Consider the following 6000-nt stretch of genomic DNA (forward strand, 5'->3'; position numbering starts at 1 on the left):
AGAGCTTGGAAGTCATCGCTCCCAATCTTACAGTAAGAGAAAAAAAAGAATAAACTAAAAGTCAATCACTTTGCTTGGATCCATCAGGGAACTGAGGTTTCAGGGCAGCCATTCCAAAATCTGGACAGATAGTCGAACCAACCCAGAGAGTCACTGAGATCAGCTTACCTGGAGAAGGAATCACTAGTGCCATAAATTGATAGGAAAATTAAAATGGTAACTTTGACAAATTGCTGGATGCTAAGTGTGGACTAGCCTGCGAGTGAGAAACCCATGGAGGCCTCAGTCATACAAAGGAGCACTACACATTCATGGGCTTTACCTCTAGGAACCCCACCAGGTTTTCATAGTGAGAGCTAAGAAAACTCTCATGGCTCTAGCAGGTAATAGAAAAAAGTTCATATTTTGAAATAAGTGTAGACCATGCTCCATAACCGAGGCCTACTTTGCAGGGAAAAGATTTTACCAGAGCCTAATCCCAACTGGAGAAAGTACATTTTCCTGCCTCCAGCCCTCTATATCCTTCTTGTCTTATCAAAGTGAGGGGAGCTATGAAACACTTGTGAAGTTCTTATGCCAGGGACCCAGGCACACTAAAACATTGATATTTAACCATAAGATTGTAGAATGTTTCCCCTCCCAGACTTTACCAGCCCATCAATAGGGCTCTAATATACAGACATTCAAAACAGAAAATTACAGGCCAATATCTCTCATGAACATAGAAGCAAAAATCCTTTAAAAATATTAAATCAAATTCAACAATGTATAAAAAAGATTTACAAATCCTGATCAAGTGGGATTTATTCCAGGTATTCAAATCCGGTTCAACATTCAAATCAATATAACCCATCACAACACTGAATATAACCTAGCACCTCAACTAGCTAAGGAAGAAAAATCATGATGATATCAATTAATTCAGAAAAAGCACTTTAAAAAATCCAAAAGCAATTCTTGATAAAAACTCAACAAAATAAAAATAAAGATGAACTTCCTCAACTTGAAAAAGAACAGCTACCAAAAGAAAGAAAAAAAATATGTTAACATCATATCGAAAAACTAAATTTTTCCCCAAAGAATTGTGTACACAGCAAGAATGTCTCTCTCTCACTATTCCTACTCAACATTGTACTGGAGGTCCTAGCTAGTGTGATTAGACAGAAATTTAAAATGTACCAATTGGGAAGAAAAAAAAAACCTATCTGCATGCACAGATGGTATGATGATCCATGCAGAAGATCCCAAATAATCACCAAAAAAAGTCCTAGAACTAAAAAGTGATTATATCAAGTTTCCAGGTTACATGACTGATATACAAAAGTCGATGTTTTTTCTATATACCAATAAAATGCTATTTATAATAACATTGAAAAATGAAATAAATCTAACAAAATATGTATAGGGTAGCCATGCAGAAAACTATAAAATTCTGATTTTAAAAAATCAAGAATCTAAATGAATGCAGACATAGTCCATAATTATGGATTGACAGATTTAATACTGTCAGTTTTTCGTAAACTGATTTATAGATTCAATATTAACCCAGTAAAAATCACAGCAAGCTACATTATGGGTACCAACAAACTGACTCTAAGGTTTATATGAAAAAGCCAAAGACCGTGAATACCGAACACAATATTAAAGAAGAATAAAGTCAAAGGACTGAAATTTCCCAACTTCAAGACTTACTATGATGCTAAAGCAATTAAAACAGTGTGGTACTCAAGAAAGAACAGACACACAAATCGCTGGAATGGCACACAGAGCCTAGAAATAAACCCACACAAACAGTCATGTCTTCTGTGACAAAGGAGCAAAGGCAATTCCATGGAGAAAGAATCATCCTTTCAACAAATGTGCAAGAACAATTGGAAGTCTATGTGTAAAAATATAAAACAAGACATAGGCTGCGAGCAGTGGCTCATGTTGTAACCTCAGCAGTTTGTGAGACTGAGGAGGGCAGATCACTTGAGGTCAGGAGTTTGAGACCAGCCTGGCCAACATGGTGAAACCCGGTCTCTACTAAAAATACAAAAATTAGCTAGGCATGGTGGTGAGTGCCTGTAATCCCACTTACTTGGAAGGCTGAGGCAGGAGAATCTTTTGAAACCAAGAGACTGAGGTTGCAGTGAGCTGAGGTCATGCCACTGCACTCCAGCCTGGGCAACAGAGAGAAACTCCATCTTAAAAATAGATAAATAAATAAAATAAAACAAGACATAGACCTTAAACTTTTTAAAAAGTAACTCAATATGGATTGGACATAAATGTAAAACACAAAACTATGAAACTTCCAAAAGAAAATATAGAAGAAAATGATAGTTTGAACTTTATTAAAATTAAAATGTTCTTCTTTGCAAAAGGCACTTTTAAGAGAATGAAGAACCATTCACAGACTGGGAAAAAATATTTGCAAAATACATATCCCTAGCCCAGTCTAAAGGCATGTATCTCTACTCTAATCATGATAAAAACATCAGTTAAATCCCAATAGAAGGACACTTTATGATGTCCTACCACTACTCCTCAAAACTGTTGAGGTCATTAAAAGCAAGAAAAGTCAGAGAAACTGTCACAGCCAGAGGAAGCCTAGGGAGACATGATGACCAAATGTAATATGGTATCCTTGATGAGATCCAAAAATAAATAAATAAATAAATAAATAAAGCAGATTATATAAAACTTAAGAAAATCTGAATAAATTATGGACTTCAGTTAATGATAATTTATCACCATTGGTTCATTAGTTGTAACAAGTATACCACACTAATAGGGGAAATATAGCATATATGGGAAATCTTTGTACTATCTTCTCAATGTTTCTGTAAATCTAAAATTTCTAAAAAGTAAAGTTTATTTTTTTAAAGTAAAGTTAGACCACTTTCTCACACTATGCCAAAAAAAAAAAAATACTCAAAATGGATCATAGACCTTCATGTAAAAGTTAAAACCATAAAGCTTTTAGAAAAAAAATATAAAAGTAAATATGTGCAACCTTGGTTTCTTAGTGGTTTCCTAAAAATGACAATAAAAGCGTAAGTGACAAAAGAAAAAACAACATAAATTGTTGAACTTCATCAAAATTATAAAACATTTGTACTTCAAAACATACCATCACGAAAGTAAGAGGACAAACCAAAGAATGAAAGAAAATATTTGCAAATCATATATCTGGCAAAGGACTTGTAGCCATAATTAAGAATTCTTAAAACTCAAGGATGAAATGACCACCGAATTTAAAACTGGACAAAGAATGTGAACAGACATTTCCCCAAAGAAGATTTCTAAATTGCCTATAAGCACTCAGAAAGATGCTCAACATCGTTAACCATCAGGAAAATATAAATTGAAACCACAATGAGATATGAATTCATATTCACTGGAATGACTGTAATCAAAAAGAAAGATAATATAGATGTGGAGAAGCTGGAACCCCACTTCATTGCTGATGGGAATGCAAGATGGCGTAGCTGCCTTGGAAAACAGTCTGTATTATAGAACAAATCTCCTCCTCTCTATTTTTATTCCCACTTCCCTATCTAGCCTGGAGTCCTGCAATGGCTCTGACTGTCCTCCTGCAGTATTATCCAATAATTTATTTAAGACCTCCCCTGATACACAGGCATGGTGGCAATAGAAATCCAGTCTATTAGCTTGTCTCTCCAAATCTGATCATGACCATTCTTCTTCCTTGTGAGGACTGACCTGTCTTGTATCCTATAGATCAGGGGTCCCCAAGCCCAGGGCCACAGATGGGTACCACTCTCCGGTCTGTTAGGTTCCAGGCCACATAACAGGAGGTAAGTGGCAGGCAAGCCAGCATTATGGCCTGAACTCTGCCTCCTGCCAGATCAGCAGCAGCATTAGATTCTCATAGGAGCATGAACCCTATTGTGAACTGTTCATGCTAGGAGTCTACGTTATGCACTCCTTATGAGAATCTAACACCTGATGATCTGAGGTGGAACAGTTTCATTTTGAAAATATCACCCCTGCATCCCTAGTCCCATCTCACTCCCGATCCCCATCCGTGGAAAAATTGTCTTCCACAAAACCAGTCCCTAGTGTCAAAAAGGTTGGGAACCACTGTTATATATGAACTAGGAGTTCATATGTGATGATAATTCTTAAAACAAGCCCTCTTATTCTTCAACTGCCTTGCACAGAATAAGGGTGGAAGTGCTGGAAGTTCTTGCCTTTTGGATTCATTATGTTTTACTTGTCTTTGAAATTCCACAGAAAATTTATATAGAATTGTACTTCATTTTTTTTGTATGCGTATGTGTATACATTTGTATATATTTATATTTAGAAAGTAATTATTCATGGAGGAGAAAGGAAAAGGTCACATTCTAATTCTGTTACCTATTCATGTTTCAGCACCCATATCTAATGCCACTTACTCTTACTGCATGAAGACTTTTCTGATCCTTCTAGCCAGGTGTCTTTTTTTTTGTCTTATTGAACCTCCAAACTACTTTGCACATCTTTTTCCTTGCTTGCTTGGTTTCATTTATTTTAGTAATTCATAAAGTTACTAACTTTATTGTAAACTCTTTTACTGGCAACTGATTAGATAGAATATATCTAAGCTGTCTAATACTTAGACACTTAATATAAATGATTGTATTATTATATAATTTATAAATATAAAATATATTTGTATTTATGAAATATAATTTTATAAATATTGTATAATATAAATGATTGTATTATTGTATAATTTTATCTTCATATGTTATTGCTCTAATTTCAGCAGAAGCTCTTTAAGAATGAGAACTGTGTTTCGCTTTTCTATACTGTTTGAGAATAACTTAAAAATCAGTGCTGAGTGAATGAATGAATGAACCAACTTAAGATTATCTTTGTAGTGACAAGGGAGCCCTTGGAGGGGCTACTACAGTTTCAGTTGTTATCATTGCCCTAAGAGCACTTTCTTGGTCCTGGACATCCTCCTCCAAGGAAGGAGGGTGGTAGAGTGGAGAGTGGTCTAGAAACGGGAAGCCTGGTGTTTGGTCTTGAATCTGCCAGCAGGTAGCTGCGTGGCCTTGCAGGGCTCCACTCTTTCTGAGCCTCATATAGCCATAAAATGAACGTTCCTTTCAGTTCTAACATTCTAGGATTCTTGAAACCACTGAACGTTCCTTTCAGTTCTAACATTCTAGGATTCTTGAAACCACTGGTCCTTATTACAATAAAGAAACAAAGTACCAAAATAAACTTGGGATTGAGCAAATGACTGTTTCTGTTCTCACATCCCAGTAATAACCAACACCTCAATGAATGCCTACTATACGCAGACACTGTTTTAAGTGCGTCACTTCTATTGACTTATTTATTCCTATAGATAAGACTTTTATTCCATTTTCACATGAAGCATATAAAACATATGTGACTTACATGCCTGTTGGCAGAGCCAATTTTAGATCCAGACACTCTGGCTCTAGAGGCTGTGCTCTTCATCTCACTGCTTATCCTGGGCATACGAGTGGCACCAGCATTCTCTTCTGCCCCCAGAGCCCCTGGCCTTCATTTCATCACCATTCATCTCATGGAAAGATGAAACCCTTGTTTCAGTATGAAGTGATAATTCCAAAAGATGTTGTGAGAGAACACAATCCCCCAGAGAGCAAAGAGATATTTGCTGATGACTTCACTTGGGGCAAGGACCTTCATTTTATTTGACATTACGGGTGCTGAATTGGGAAACCAAAGTGTGGAAAGGCTTCTGACCTGACTTTTGGAAAGAATGTGGCTCTTTTCTCAAAGCCTCATCAAACACGAGGTGGAAAGGTGAGCCCTGTCATTGCAACATCTCCTGCCCAGAAGGTTCTGCTTCACTTGATATTAGGGAAGTCTTCCTCTATTTGTCAGTTCTTCCTCAGGAACTGTAAATCCAGGAGCCACGAGGGCACTGCTTCCCTGTTCTCTACCACAGCTCAGAAGGATATCAGCTAGGAAAATCCTACTGAGATGGTTAGGCAGGCCTTTTAAACC

The 6000-nt window shown here is 36.6% G+C and overlaps 1 long non-coding RNA gene across 1 annotated transcript in view; it reads right to left on the minus strand.

Moving 5' to 3' along the window:
• Positions 1 to 5555, minus strand: part of LOC115894206 — a 61354-nt gene extending 55799 nt beyond the window's left edge. The window contains exon 1 of the long non-coding RNA XR_004054225.1: positions 5404 to 5555. This is a non-coding gene — a long non-coding RNA (uncharacterized LOC115894206). The remainder of the gene's footprint in view (positions 1 to 5403) is intronic.
• Between the last annotated feature and the right edge of the window lie 445 nt (positions 5556 to 6000).

Source organism: Rhinopithecus roxellana, chromosome 17, assembly GCF_007565055.1.
Source record: "Rhinopithecus roxellana isolate Shanxi Qingling chromosome 17, ASM756505v1, whole genome shotgun sequence".
NCBI classification, from domain to species: domain Eukaryota; kingdom Metazoa; phylum Chordata; class Mammalia; order Primates; family Cercopithecidae; genus Rhinopithecus; species Rhinopithecus roxellana.